Source organism: Sciurus carolinensis, chromosome 10 (genome assembly GCF_902686445.1).
Source record: "Sciurus carolinensis chromosome 10, mSciCar1.2, whole genome shotgun sequence".
Lineage (NCBI taxonomy): Eukaryota > Metazoa > Chordata > Mammalia > Rodentia > Sciuridae > Sciurus > Sciurus carolinensis.
The window spans coordinates 95,803,938-95,820,674 of record NC_062222.1 but is presented as its reverse complement, the minus strand read 5'-3'; positions in this window follow the sequence as shown (position 1 = coordinate 95,820,674).

Genomic DNA, 16,737 nt, shown 5'->3' with positions numbered 1-16,737 from the left:
TTGGACTAAGACCTCTGAAACTGTGAGCCCTCAAATAAACCTTTCCTCCTTTACAGTTGTTCTGGCTGGGTCCTTTTAGTCACAGCAGCAAAAATCTGACTAAAAAAGTAGGCAAAGAAGTTGCCCACTGTTCTGATCAACATCACACTTAGAGAACACCTAACATCTTGCCCTGTCACCTCAATTCTCCTCTGCTAGGGCTTCTAGGTATTGATGATGATTTCTCATTCCCTTTAATTGCTTTAGTTAGCAAATTTTCCACATAGTCATCAGGTCAATTTATATAGATAAACAAGTTTTAAGAGCCTAAGTTAAGGTGCTCTTGATTATGGGCTATTGACCAAACTATTGATGCTCAGTGTTTTACTTTTTATTTATTTAAATTTTTTTTTCATTTTTTACAGACTGCATTTTGATTCAGTGTACACAAATGGGGTACATCATTTCGTTTCTATGGTTGTGCACAATGTAGATTCGTACCATTCGTGTAATCATACATGAATATAGGATAATGGTGTCTGTCTCGTTCCACCATTTTTCATAACCCTCCCTCTCATTTCCCTCTATGTAATCTAAAGTTCCTCTATTCTTTTCTCACCCCTACCCCCCAACCCCAATTATATATCATCATCCACTTATCAGGGAAAACATTCTGGCCTTTGGTTTGTTGGGATTGGCTTATTTCACTTAGCATGATATTCTCCAATTCTATTCATTTATCTGCAAATGCCATAATATTATTGTTCTGTATGACTGAATAATATTCCATTGTGTATATATACCACAGTTTCTTTATCCATTCATCTGTTGAAGGGCAGCATTACTTTGGAAAATTTATCCACAGACTCTTTTTTTTTTTTTTAAATTTATTTATTTATTTATTTTTATTGTAAACAAATGGGATACATGTTGTTTCTCTGTCTGTACATGGCATAAAGGCATACCATTTGTGTAATCATAAATTTACATAGGGTAATGTTGTTTGATTCATTCTGCCATTTTTTCCCTTCCCCCCCTCCTCTCCCACCCTTCCCCTCCATCTATACAGTCCTTCCTTCCTCCATTCCTGCCCCCCTCCCTAAACCCAACTCCAACCCCAACACTAACCCTTCCCACCCCCCATTATGTGTCATCATCCACTTATTAGCGATATCATTCTTCCTTTGGTTTTTTGAGATTGGCTTATCTCACTTAGCATGATATTCTCCAGTTTCATCCATTTGCCTGCAAATGCCATAATTTTATCATTCTTTATGGCTGAGTAATATTCCATTGTATATATATACCACATTTTCTTTATCCATTCATCAATTGAAGGACATCTAGGTTGGTTCCACAATCTGGCTATTGTGAACTGAGCAGCTATGAACATTGATGTGGCTGTATCTCTGTAATATGCTGATTTTAAGTCCTTTGGGTATAGGCCAAGGAGTGGGATAGCTGGATCAAATGGTGTTTCCATTCCAAGTTTTCTAAGGAATCTCCACACTGCTTTCCAGAGTGGCTGCACTAATTTGCAGCCCCACCAGCAATGTAAGAGTGTACCTTTCTCCCCACATCCTCGCCAACACCTGTTGTTGCTTGTATTCTTGATAATTGCCATTCTAATTGGGGTGAGATGGAATCTTAGGGTGGTTTTGATTTGCATTTCTCTTATTACTAGAGATGTTGAACATTTTTCCATATGTTTGTTGATTGCTTGTATATCTTCTTCTGTGAAGTGTCTATTCATTTCCTTAGTCCATTTGTCAGTTGGATTATTTACATTCTTGGTGTAGAGTTTTTTGAGTTCTTTATAGATTCTGGAGATTAGCGCTCTATCTGAAGTATGGTTGGCAAAGATTTTCTCCCACTCTGTAGGCTCTTTCTTCGCATTGCTGATAGTTTCCTTTGCTGAGAGAAAGCTTTTTAGTTTGAATCTATCCCAGTTATTAATTCTTGCTTTTATTTCTTGTGCTATGGGAGTCCTGTTGAGGAAGTCTGGTCCTAAGCCGACATGTTGAAGCTCTGGACCTACTTTTTCTTCTATAAGATGCAAGGTCTCTGGTCTGATTCCGAGATCCTTAATCCATTTTGAGTTTAGTTTCGTGCATGGTGAGAGATATGGGTTTAGTTTCATTCTGTTGCATATGGATTTCCAATTCTCCCAGCACCATTTGTTGAAGAGGCTATCTTTTCTCCATTGCATATTTTTGGCCCCTTTGTCTAGTATGAGAAAATTGTATTTATTTGGGTTTGTGTCTGTGTCCTCTATTCTGTACCATTGATCCACCTTTCTATTTTGGTACCAATACCATGCCATTTTTGTTACTATTGCTTTGTAGTAGAGTTGAAGATCTGGTATTGCGATACCCCCTGCTTCACTCTTTCTGCCAAGGATTGCTTTAGCTATTCTGGGTTTTTTATTCTTCCAGATGAATTTCATAATTGCTTGCTCTATTTCTGTAAGGTACATCATTGGGATTTTAATTGGAATTGCATTGAATCTGTATAGCACTTTTGGTAGTATGGCCATTTTGACAATATTAGTTCTTCCTATTCCAAGAACATGGGAGATCTTTCCATCTTCTAAGGTTTTCTTGAATTTCTTTCTTTAGTGTTCTGTAGTTCTCATTGTAGAGGTCTTTCACCTCTTTTGTGAGATTGATTCCCAAATACTTTATTTTTTTCGATGCTATTGTGAATGGGGTAGTTTTCCTAATTTCTCTTTCTGAAGATTCATCACTTATGTATAAAAATGCCTTAGATTTATGTGCATTGATCTTATATCCCGTTACTTTACTGAATTCACTTATGAGATCTAAAAGTTTTCTGGTGGAATTTCCTGGTTCCTCTAAGTATACCATCATATCATCAGCAAATAGGCATAGTTTGAGTTCTTCTTTTCCTATTCATATCCCTTTAATTTCTTTGGTCTGTCTAATTGCTCTGGCTAGAGTTTCAAGGATGATATTGAATAGAAGTGGTGAAGAGGGCATCCCTGCCTTGTTCCAGTTTTTAGAGGGAATGCTTTCAGTTTTTCACCATTTAGAATGATATTAGCCATGGGTTTAGCGTAGATGGCTTTTACAATGTTAAGGAATGTTCCCACTATCCCTATTTTTTTCTAGTGTTTTGAGCATGAAGGGGTGCTGTATTTTATCAAATGCTTTTTCTGCATCTATCGAAATAATCATGTGATTCTTGACTTTAAGTCTATTGATATGGTGAATGACATTTATTGATTTCCTGATGTTGAACCAACCTTGCATCCCTGGGATGAAACCCACTTGATCATGGTGCACTATCTTTTTAATATGTTTTTGTATGCGATTTGCTAAAATTTTGTTGAGAATTTTTGCGTCGATGTTCATTAAGGATATTGGTCTGAAATTTTCTTTCCTTGATGTGTCTCTGTCTGGTTTAGGAATCAGGGTAATATTGGCTTCATAGAATGAGTTTGGGAGAGTTCCCTCCTCTTCTATTTTCTGGAATACTTTGAGAAATATTGGAATGAGTTCTTCTTTAAAAGTTTTGTAGAAATCGGCTGAGAACCCATCTGGTCCTGGACTTTTCTTTGTTGGAAGGCTTTTGATGACTTCTTCTATTTCATTACTTGAAATTGGTTTATTTAAATTGTGTATGTCCTCCTCGTTCAGTTTAGGCAATTCATATGTCTCTAGAAACCTGTTGATGTCTTCGAAATTTTCTATTTTGTTGGAGTATAGATTTTCAAAATAGCTTCTAATTATGTTTTGTATTTCAGTCGTGTCTGTTGTGATATTTCCTTGTTCATTCTGAATTTTAGTGATTTGGGTTTTCTCTCATCTTCTCTTTGTTAGTGTGGCTAAAGGTTTATCAATTTTGTTTATTTTTTCGAAGAAACCAACTATTTATTTTGTCAATTTTTTGTATTGTTTCTTTCGTTTCAATTTCGTTGATTTCAGCTCTCAGTTTAACTATTTCCTGTCTTCTACTACTTTTGGTGTTGGTCTGTTCTTCTTTTTCTAGGGCTTTGAGCTGTAGTGTTAGGTCATTTATTTGTTGAGTTTTACTTCTTTTATTAAATGCGCTCCATGAAATAAATCTTCCTCTAAGTACTGCTTTCATAGTGTCCCAGAGATTTTGATATGTTGTTTCTTTGTTCTCGTTTACCTCTAAGAATTTTTTAATTTCCTTCCTAATATCTTCTGTTATCCATTCATCATATAGTAGCATATTGTTTAATCTCCAGGTGTTGGAGTAGTTTCTGTTTTTTACTCTTTCATTAATTTGTAACTTCAATCCATTATGATCTGATAGAATACAAGGTAGTGTCTCTATCTTCTTGTATTTGCTGACATTAGCTTTGTGGCATAATATATGGTCTATTTTAGAGAAGGATGCATGTGCTGCTGAGAAGAAAGTGTATTCGCTCTTGGTTGGATGGTATACTCTATAAATGTCTGTTAAGTCTAAATTATTGATTGTGTTATTGAGATCTATGGTTTCTTTGTTCAATTTTTGTTTGGAAGATCTGTCCAGTGGTGAAAGAGGCGTGTTAAAGTCACCTAGTATTATTGTGTTATGGTCTATTTGGTTTCTAAAATTGAGAAGGATTTGTTTAACATACATGGATGAGCCACTGTTTGGGGCATAGATGTTTATGATTGTTATATCTTACTGATTTATGCTTCCCTTAAGCAGTATGAAATGTCCTTCTTTATCCCTTCTAACTAACATTGGCTTGAAGTCCACATTATCTGAAATGAGGATGGATACTCCAGCTTTTTTGCTGAGCCCATGTGCATGGTATGTTTTTCCCCATCCTTTCACCTTTAGTCTATGGGTATCTCTTTCTATGAGGTGAGTCTCTTGCAGGCAACATATTGTTGGATCTTTCTTTTAATCCAATCTGCCAGTCTATGTCTTTTGATTGATGAATTCAGGCCATTAACATTCAGGGTTATTATTGAGATATGATTTGTATTCCCAGTCATTTGGTTCATATTTAAAATTTTTGACACATCTTGGTTCCTCCTTTATTTGACAGTTCCTTTAGGATAATTCCTCCCTTTGCTGATTTGCTTCTTTGTTTTTTATCTCTTCCTCATGAAATATTTTGCTGAGAATGTTCTGTAATGCTGGCTTTCTTTTTGTAAATTCTTTTAGCTTTTGTTTATCATGGAATGATCTTATTTCATCGTCAAATTTGAAGGTAAGTTTTGCTGGGTATAAGATTCTTGGTTGGCATCCATTTTCTTTCAGAGCTTGAAAATGTTGTTCCAGGCCCTTCTAGCTTTTAGGGTCTGGATTGAAAAATCTGCTGATATCCGTATTGGCTTCCCCCTGAATGTAATTTGGTTCTTTTCTCTCACAGCCTTTAAAATTCTGTCTTTATTTTGTATGTTAGGTATTTTCATTATAATGTGCCTTGGTGTGGGTCTGTTGTAATTTTGTGTATTTGGAGTCCTATAAGCCTCTTGGACTTGATTTCCATTTCATTCTTCAGATTTGGGAAATTTTCTGATATTATTTCTTCAAATAGATTGTTCATTCCTTTGGTTTGTTTCTCTAAGCCTTCCTCAATCCCAATAATTCTCAAATTTGGCCTTTTCATGATATCCCATAGTTCTTGGAGATTCTGTTCATGATTTCTCACCATCTTCTCTGTGTGTTCAACTTTGTTTTCGAGGTTAAATATTTTGTCTTCAATATCTGAAGTTCTGTCTTCCAGCTGTTCTATCCTATTGGTTATGCTTTCTATGGAGTTCTTAATTTGGTTTATTGTTTCCTTCATTTCAAGGATTTCTGTTTGGTTTTTTTTCAATATCTCTAACTCTTTATTGAAATGATCTTTTGCTTCCTGAATTTGCTCTGTTAACTGTCGATTGGTGCAATCGTTCAATGCCTGCATTTGCTCTTTCATCTCATCGTTTGCTTCCCTAATCATTTTAATTATGTACATTCTGAACTCCCTTTCTGTCATTTCTTCTGCCATGCTGTCGTTGGATTTTATTGATGTAACATCTAGATTTGTTTGGGGCATTTTCTTCCCTTGTTTTCTCATATTGTTCAGGAATCAGTGGGTCATTAAGATATTGCAGATTTCCTCTATCACCTTATAATGTCCCTGAAGATTGCTAGTATATCCCCTCTTATCCTTCAGTAGCCTGAAGTCTTGGAGGAGGTTGATAATGCAGAGCTCCACGAAGAAGCTGCCTCTCTAGGGGTGGTGACCCTCAGGTGGCGTATATTCCCTGCTAGTGGGCAGAGGTGCTTCCACTTGTTGACCAATGGTCATCCAAAGGGGAACTAGGCTGCGGGCTGAGGCAAGGCCTGTTTGTGCCTATGTCTCTGGTTTTACCGTCCCTGTGGGAAAACCTCCCCCGGCCGGGAAGAGTCACTCGGTGGGGACGTCTCGCTGGTCAGTTCCCCTCCTAGAGGTTCCCCTCAATCTACAACTACCACCTGGGCTGGGCTGTCTTCCTCTGCAACGATCCCAGGGGCCTGGACCTACGTCCTGGGCCTGGGAGCCTCACCCTTCGCAGGCGAGTCTCCTTAGGCTGCCTCTCCCAGAGAATCTGTCCGCCGCCCTGGAAACTTAGCTCAGCCCCTAGGCGTGTCTCTGTGAGGCTCTTCCAGCAAGAAGCCACCTAGCTCCTGGGACCCTGCTCTGCACCAATTGCCTGGCTATGCAGCCCCTCCCCTGAGCCACCACCTGGAGCCCCGTACAATAGCTCCGAGACCCAGAGACCCGCCACACACCTCCTCCTCCGGACAGCCGCCCGGTTTACGACGCAGTCACTAGGAGTCCAAACAACTCACTTCAGGTCTCCTCCTCCCGCCAACCACCCGTAGCCCTAGGCAGTCACTCCAAGTCCAAGTGACCCGCCCTGTTCCTCCTCCTCCTCCTTGGGGTAGCCCCCCAGGTGTTCAGGAGCGGTGTCTCCGAGACCAAGTGACTCACCACGCTCCTCCTCCAGGCAGGCCACCGGTGTTCAGGAGCGGTCGCTTTTAGTCCAATCAACTCACCACTCGCCTCCTCCTCTGGCAACCGCCTGTGGTTCTGATGCAGTCACTCCCAGACTAAGCGTCCCACCGCTCTCCTCCTCCAGGCAGGCCACCAGTGTTCTGGAGCAGCTGCTCCGAGTTCAAACAGCTCGTCACGCAGCTCCTCCTCCGGCAACCTCCCACGGCTCTGATGCAGTCACTCCCAGGTCAAGCAACACGCCGCGCTCCTCCTCCTCCTCCGGGCAACCTCCCGGCACTCAGGAGCGCTCGCTCTGAGTTCAAACAGCTCACCACGCAGCTCCTCCTCTGGCAACCGCCCGTGGCTCTGATGCAGTCACTCCTAGACCAAGCATCCCGCCGCGCTCCTCCTCTTCCTCCGGGCAACCCCCCGGTGTTCAGAAGCGGTCGTTCTGGGTCCAAACAGCTCGCCACGCAGCTCCTCCCCAGGCAGCCACACGGAGCCCCAGCGGCTGCTCGAGTCCAAGCGCTGTGCTGAGCCGCCTCCTCTACGATGATCCCAGTTGTCCGTGTTTACCGCTCCAGCGGTGGGAGGGGGGTCTCGCCGAGCAACTCCACTTCACAAATTCCCTGCGTTCCAGGGCTACCGCCCCATCCGGGATGCCTCCCCTACAGGAGAGACTCACCCAGCAGCTCTGAGTTGGTCCCAAGTCTCTCACTATCTCCTCTTTTGAATCCTGTGTCCTGGAGCAACGTGAAATGCAGCTGCCCTCTAGTCCGCCATCTTGGCCCCTCCTATCCACAGACTCTTAACCTCAGTTTCCTCATCTATTACGTGCGGGTTAATACTACCACCTCAGTGTTCTCATGAGGATTCAATCTATTTATGTAAGAATAGCACCTGGTAAATAATAATCTCTACTGTAAGACTCACTTGAAAGATGACTGTGAATGATCCCTGCTCCCAGTGAATGCACAGTCTAGTAGAGAAGGCAGAAGGAAACACAATTTCAATAAGGTGATTAATGCAATAAAGCAATAAATACAACTTGCTTTCAAAGTCCAGAAGAAATGCGTCTCCCTTGGAGGCCTCTATCTCCAGCCTGGATCGTTCTGCTGAGCTCTTTTATATACCAGGCTGTGAATATTCAGCATCGGCTGTTCCAGGGGAACCAGGCACCACTATACTGTTGCTGGAGGGAAAGCCTGAGTGTCACCTCCATGTTCACCATACACTTGTTCCTAACAACTTCACCTTCCCCTGAGTGATTGTGATAGCTCCCAACTGCTTTTCCTCCTTCCAGGATTGTTTCTTCTGCCTCCTTGTTGTCCACACTGTAGCCTGAGGATTCTTCCCAGAGTGCAGCACTGGGAGTCTTACCTAGTGAAAAAGTAAAAGGCTCCTAATTGCTTTAGCTTGGAGCCCCAGCTGCTCAGGCAGCACAGCAAGTTCTTTGCACCTGCAGTCTCACCTCCTGTTCGTCTTCTTTTCCACAGAAACCTCCAACAGGCTGCAGAGCTTGGCGTTCCCCCAATGTGGCTGTGCTCTGGGTCTCTCACCTTTGGGCCACTGCATTCTTTTCTCCCTGCTTTGACAGAGACTTCACAGTGACTTCTTTCTCGAGGCCTGGAAATCTGGGCAACACTTGTGTTTCTAAAGAACATACACGAGAGGCCATTTTTCTTCTTAGGCCTTCCCACCATTTGCTCTTTTCCCTTTGGTGTGGGTGTGGAGATGCAATCACTTGAAGTAACAGACATTTGAAATTCATAACTGATAATAAATTTGAAAGTAAACACGGAAGAGCTATAAAGAGAGTTTTTTTTTTTTTGTTCTTTGAAGTTTAAGAAAGGTATGCCACATGCTTGGAATCTGTGTTTTAAATTTTTAAAATATTATGTGAATGAATCTTAAAGACATGCTGTTAGAGTTTGAATAAGATTGCAATTATTATATTCTCACGGAGAAGTAGAGTCCGTAGATGTCAGTCATTCCTTACTAACCCACTCTTTGATGGTCTTGGATATCCCCATTATCTAGGATGGTCGATGTGTGTTGTGTCATGGTTTTCCTTCATGTTGGGTTGTCAACCATCTCAATGACATGTACATGGGATTTCAACTGCAGTTTTTTCCTTTGTTTGTTTTTGCTTCTCTCTTAGAGATTAGGATGTTTGTTCAAAGTAAACCTTTCTGAAAGCAAACATTCTTTAGACAATATCTCAGCTTATACTCTATAAGCTTTTATAAATTTTTAAAGAATAGCTATGTCAAGAAGCTTGACCTTTATTTTTTGGATTTAAGCCAATGGTCTGATTAGATAAAGTACTTTTGACAAAATAATATTAAATCACATTACTACTTTAAATTTTGATGAAGTGCATAATTGAAAAAAAAATAAAGCACCTGAAAAGAAATGCTAAAACTTCTCTATGGGTCAGAAATCTAGTTAATGAGAATCAGAGTCCTTCCTCTAAAGGACAGTTATCCTTAAGTAGCTTAGCTAAGTAATGATCATGGGAATAATACACTGGCCTATGAAAAAGGAGTTAATTGAATTTTCTCACCTTCAACTGAGCAGATCCACATATCATAAAATCCACCACTGTATTTTTTCCAGTGTTCAGTGAAGCACCTTGGTTAAAAATGACTTATGTTGGAATGTGATCAGCGATGATTCCTGTGATACTAGTATTGTCAGGACATGCTCTGGAGTCACTTCCACTGGTGATCTTTGTGTTGCAACTATACTTTAGGAATACAAGTCTAGTAAAATGTAGGAACTCACAGAAGCTTTCTTTACTAGCTCCATAGCCCAGGTGGCTGAGGAAAGATACAGTAGTACTGACTGATGACTCTAGAGGTGGAGTATCTGGGACATAAGAAGTGGGTTCTCTGATCTGTAAATGGAAGCAGTAATGTGTGGGGTGAAGGAAAATAGCAGGCCTCCCTAGTGGGTTCTGTTAAGGTCTTTCCTGTAGCAGGACACAAATGATTGACAGGGATATTCATTTTTTACCAAAGACCATTCTCTTTCATCTACATGAATAGTTTATATTCTGATGACCTTACAGATCTTTTTTCTTAGGAAACAGTATTACTGCCCCCATAGTAGTAGGGCATTTGCCCCTTTGTGCTCTGTATTATATTATGAGCTCATATATGTTAGCTGACACCATATACTACTCTGCCCAAATAACTTTTCTTTGCCTCAGGTTTCCAGCCCTTATAGAGGTGTAGGGGAAATTTCACTAGTTTTTTTTTTTTTTTTTTTTTTTTCTGCCACGATAAAAAAGAATGTGGAAGAAGGGAATGGAGGGTAGCTACAGGAAGAGTATCTCCTACCCTTTGAAACTTGTTTTTACCCTCTAGCTATGTTAACTATGCTTTCATTTGTGTTTACTGTGATAAATTTAATAAATTTCAATTATAATTATTATCACACTGATTATAGTATTTTATTAATTTTTGAACATTCAGTGCTTGGCAAAGCACTTGGCATATATTAAGTCCTCAAAATTTTTTTTTGACTGAACAACCAGGGTATCTCTGGCACCAGAAATTTTGTCAGTGCACAATAAATATTAAAAAAAATAAGTATAATAGAGGCTAACGTTTTTCTAGTTCCTAGTGCCAGGCACTGTGCTAAACACTAGAAATTGATTTTCTCATTTAAATCTCATTAATAGCCCTCTGAGTTAAGTATCAAATTATTCATCTTGCAGATAAGGAAATGGAAATGTAAAAAGCTAAAGAAATTTCTCCCACATCATGCAACTTGTAAGTGATTACAGCTGGAGCTAAAGTGCCCATACTCTTAGTCTCTGCTTCAGATAAATGGAGAGAGATGTAAAAATTTACAATACTATGACTAATTACAATGATAGATCTGTATACTTGGCCCAATTCTGGCACAAAGGATAAATGATCAGATTTACTTGAACAGTCAGGGAAGGTTTCCCAGAAAGGGTAGAAAATATTGGTGGGCATGTACCACGGTAAGAACATTTGTGACCTAGTTTTCTTTTTGGTATTGGAACCAAATGTTAGTAAATTAGGCTGACTTTATGTAAAATGTCATGTAACTCACTTGTTTCTGTCCTTATCTGTAAGAGAAGTGGGTCAGAATAGATGACATCTCATCTTAAATATTTTGATTCAAAATGAATTATTTCACCATAGTGGGTACCTTGCACGCAATACAAACTCAGAGACATCTATTAAATTGAATTATTTTACACTAGAGGGACTTCATCCTGTGGATAGAATTGCTGCTGCTAAAACTATCATGTGTCTAGATTGTTATTCTTTCATTACCTTTCATAGCTGAACCTTGGTGAAATTTACATGTAGCATTTTCTCTTTTGAAATTACCAAATGGGAGACATCGTGGTTTATTGTAGTTGAATCCCACATTTGATTGTTTGAGATTTACCATTTTTCTTTCATTTCCAAGGTGCGCTTCATTCACTTGGGATTTGATTTTGTCATAATCCATCACTGCTTCACTTGGTAAACTTCCTTAGAGTAGTCTCTAAGGAAGTTGACTAAACTGTGTATGTTGTTGGCATGTATTAACTCAAGGGAGAATAAATTGTAAACCACTGGCTTGGTGTCAGAAAGAGAATTTTCAGCAAGGGATAATACATTTTCTTACCTATGGGAAACAAGTCTAGTTTCTCATCTAGTTCATCTTGGGGAGAGAAAATATTATCATCGTTAAACTACTTTTAGAGGAGAACCATGATCTCCTTCAGGTACCAGAGGAAAGCAATCATATCTGAGATGTACCTGATGATGAAGATTTATAATTTTCACTGGAAATTGTGTTTATAGGTGGGTGTAGAGGCTTATAAGACATTTCAGTTTATTTTCTCTAGTTTCTGTTATCAATTTTAGTGATTTTTGTTCTTTATTATTATTTTTTCCTTCTGCATGCTTTGGATTTAATTTACTCCTCATGTTTTTTCCAGATCCTTAGGGTGGAAGCTTAACTTACTGATTTAAAAACCTTTCTTATTTTCTAATATAAATATTTAATACTATAAATTTCCCTCTAAGCTACCTTTAGCTACATCCCAAACATTTAGATATGTTCTGTTCTCATTTTTATCAATTCAAAATGTATCTCCCCCTGGTTTCTTGTGACCTCTGAGTAATTTAGTAGTGTATTGTACTTACTAAACATGTGGGTATTTCTCAGGTATTTTTCTGTTGTTGACTACAAGTATAATTCTTTTATGGCCATAGAATATACTCTGTATTATTTCAACTTTTAAAGTTGGTGTGGATTTTTCTATGTCCCAGAATATGATCTGTCTCTGTGAATACCCCATTCTGAACTTGACTATTGAGCTGGTGATCAGTGAAGGAATACTGTGAGCCAAAGGACTCCTTCTGTGTCCATAGTCTAAAAAGGCAGGCCCGTGCTCTGCTTCCTTTGTGCCATTCAACATGGCAGCCATTAGTCACTTGGAGCTACTTAAATTTTTTAAAAAATTAAATAGAATTTAAGTTTTTTAAACTAATAAAATTTAAAAATTAGTTCCTTAGTCATGCTGGCTAGAAGTGGTAAATAGAAACATGTTTGGTGGCTACTGTACAAGATTTTTACCAACACAGAATATTCTTCTGGGCAGCTCAGTTCTAGATACACATGCTGATTTGGGCCTATAAAATTTGTAGTAACAAGATGAGACATGGCAAGACCAACATGAGAAGGGAGTTGGGGGACATGAGCCTCCTTCTGTGAGCCTCAGAGCAAAGTTGTTGTCTCTTCCCTCCCTTCTTCTGACAAGAGTTCTTATCAAGAAGGAGGAAGCCACAGGACTAGTGGGGGAAATGCTGACGAAGGTACTCTATGGCAAAATTATTTATTCTCTATGAAGGAGAAAATATCTTTACCTCCTTTCTTTATATTACTGACTACATGGTGATCCAAACAGTGCCCCAATCAGTTTCTGGTCTGAGATGGTGCTGGTGCGGTGTGACCTCCTCAGGTTGCAACTTGGGAAAAACTGCATTGGCTGAGTTTCCAGATGGGAATCTGGAATCTGATATATGTTGTGTGCTTATTCAATGTCTGTCCCTTCCACTAGACCGTGAGCTCCACTGTGTAACAGCATGGGTCAGTGATACTCTCCCTGTCTCCTCAGGACCTACCAAAACAGCAGGCATCCAAAGGACACTCAAAATATTTGTGAGCAATTGCATAAATCCTACATTGAAAGAGGTTAATTATTATTGGTTATTTTCATACTATATTAATCTGTATTTAATTCATAAAATTTGTTCTGTTAAGCAACACTAGCTCTTATAACTTTCATTACAGTCAATTCTCCATTTTTCTGTTCTCCAAATGCATTGTTTCCAGAATTGTGGGTGCTTTTAAAGAGTTCTGAAGGTTCTTAACTGGAACACTATACTGAGCTCTAGGTGGTTCATGCATGGGCTTCAGGGACCTATGTATATGTGCACATATATATTCTTCTGGGGAATGAATTCTTAGATTACATTAAATATTCAAAGGGGTCACTAAGTATCTCACAAATGCTAAAAACAATTAAATTAGCTGGTGCTGGGCATATTGGAAGTGTTCCTTTTCTATTCTGTCATGTAGTGCAGAGTGAAGAATGCTTAATTGAAATTCAGAAAATATGAGTTTCATTACCTTATAAAATTTCTGGTTTGATTTGGTCTCAATTTTATCACATAGAAAATGAAAAAAGTAAAGAAGATGAAAAATGACTACTTTGGGTCCTTTCACTGCATTGCAGATTTTTTTTTTTATTTATAGCCTGAGTTGCTGGGCTTCCATCCTAGGTCAAGCTTGTTGAGCCTATGTTTGCTAATCCAAAGCAAGTCTCCACTGTTAGGAAAAGTTCACCTGTAAGTCCCCTATGGACCCAGATCATTTACACTTAAAAACATTAGAAGGTTTTGACAACTTGGATTTCTTAAAGGCAGTTATTTATGTGTCCTTCAACTGAAGAGGGGTTAGTTGGCTATGGACATTCTCATTCTATCACAGGCATTTTGAGTTCTCAAACTTATTTCCATAGCACTGGACTTAGTGTAGAGTAGTGGTTCTCAGTGTGTGGTCCAGTGGACCCAAGGGTCCTGGAAACCCCTCCAGATTGGGGGGGGGGGGTCTGTGAATTCAAAACTATCTTCATAATAACACTAAGATCTTATTTGCTGTTTTTTCCTTTCTCTCCCAAGTGTATTTCATATCACAACAGAAGGAATTCAAAAGCAGATTGTAAATCTCCAACTTCTCTTTTTAAGCACACATTAAGGAGATTTACAGAAGTGTAAACCAATGCTACTCTTTTGACTAATATTTTTTAAAAAATGTTATTTTTCATAAAATGTGTAATTTATGTTGATATGCAATGGACTTATTGTTTTCTTTTAATAAATATCTTTAAATTTTGTTTGGATTTCGGATATGGTAAATAGGGGATTCTCAGCAGTTTTTAAGAGTGTGAAGTCCTAACACCAAAAAGTAAGATGGGAGCGGCATTTCATTTGGTGCTTGCATTTTGCTTTAAGCCTTCATTCGACTTGTGCTTTCCTTTAGGAGAGAAGCAATCTGGCTCTGCTTGTCAATGGTCTCGCTCTCTGAGTCTTATAAAGGTAGGGAAAATCACCAAAGATGCCATGAACAAGTTGGCAGAGGCAGGCTCCAGGTGGAGAACTAGCTGGAAACTTGCCTCGGGACTTCTGAGCATGTGATTCTCTCTCCTGCTTCCTACCACCTCAGAGATAATGGATGGACTCCATTTAAAAGCTCTGTATAAAAGTCAGCTTGTCAAGTAATTGACCCACAGCATAGATTATTACTAAGAAATAAGTATAAGGCACCACCTTTTTAGGACAGTGAACAGCCAGAAAGAATTTACGCCAACAATTTCTATAGAAGACCACTTACCCAGAACCCAGAACAGTACCTTGACTCCTGATGTAGCTTTTCTGAGCCAGTGCTTGCTACACTTGGTCTTTTCAAGAATGTTTCATTGAGGAATATTTGAATCATTTTTGTGTAACCATTATTTAAGAAAAAAAAAAAAAAAAAAAAAAAGAATTCCTAGAGGCTTTTCTACCACACAGGACCATCTCTGAGCAATTACTTTCAGATTCCAAGTACTAGCAATTCCCAAGGGCTTGTTGGAAGCAACATTTCTATTATTGTTAATGACGAAAATGTTTGGCTAGGGAGTAGATCCATTTTCCTCTTTGTCATTTATAATAGATTACTCACAGAAGCTCTAAGTGGAAAGCATATTTTTATGACAGTTGTGCTTCAGAAAAGGAACAGGAATCCTGAGTTATTTGTTATTAAGCTTTGCCTATCTATTACCTTCCCATATATGAGTCAACTGTGAAAGTAGAAGGTATTTTAAAAACATCATTTAATTTCTCTGTTGAATTATTTTTACTGTATCTTAAAGTACATGGAAGGAAAATCCGGTCAAATGGATTAATACTAGACCTTGAAAATACAAGCTATATCATGGTAGATTTATGTACATGTGTATACACATAGCAATACATATATGTATATATACATGCATGTGTGTATACATGTAAATATGTGTGCTAAATGTGTGTGTGTGTGTGTGTGTGTGTGTGTGTGTGTGCGGAGAGAGAGAGAGAGAGAAAGAGAAAGAAAGAAATGCATGTGACCAGTTTTCACCAAATCCTTTTATATCCTTTATACTGTTTCAGGAACACCCAGCATATGAGAACCAGCAATAAGGTGACATGACAGATTGATTTTGAAAATTAGACATCTTTTAGGGAACATTATTTCTCTAATGTTTGGAGCTCTGCTTGAGGGAAGTACAAAAACTTAAAAGTAAATTTTCCCATCTTTGCAAGAAAATGGAAGAGAAAGGATTTAATTTATCTCAGTTGCTTTATTAGTTTACCATCTCCAGATTCTTAAAGGATCAATTACAAAAATTTTAACTTGTGGAATAAAGAAGAGTGCTAACCAATTGAATGAGGCAGAGCACAGGAGAGAATTAAAGTCAAAAAGAACAAGAGAAAGAAAAGAAAGGTAAGATAAAATCTGACATTATACCACCTAATGACAAAGGTGCCTTAAGTCCTTTGAAGTGAAGATAAATGAAATGCAGGTGTATAATATAATTTTGGATCACATCCTCATTAAATTTGGTCACAGAATTTCTTAGAGTTTTTGCATATGAAAGCTGATAACAAGAAAATTTTAAAATTGAATTAGCTCAGTGAAAGTTGACTTAAATTAAAATGAGATTGAAATGTTAGAGCAGACATCCTTGTTGTTAATACCCTGTGAGGTCAAAGTGCTAAGTTTGATATGGTTTGTGTTAAAACAAACAAGCAAAACAAAAACAAAACAAAACAAAAAACACCCCAAAACAAAGACCAGAACCCTCAACCTTATTACATGGAAAGGAGGACGGGGAAGAGAAATATTATAAACGTTTTAATGTTATCCTGATTAATAATGTGGCTGGTTTTGGAAAATCAGTCCTGTTTCTATAAGAACTGTGCCTTTTACTTTTTGCACGTGAGCATCCACATGTATGTGTACCTGCATTATATTACTTTTATAGCAGCAAACTTGGAATCTGGCAATGGTTGAAAATTCTATTGTAGGCCTTGATACAAAATGTACACTCTGTTCCAGAAAGACCATGTTCCAGTGTGTGAGAACTACCAGGGGATACCAGTAGACCTAAGAAACAGACAGATCCAGGATTGCATGTAGCACATTTTTTGGAGAGGTGTTTAGTGACAGAATCGTGGTCCTGGGTG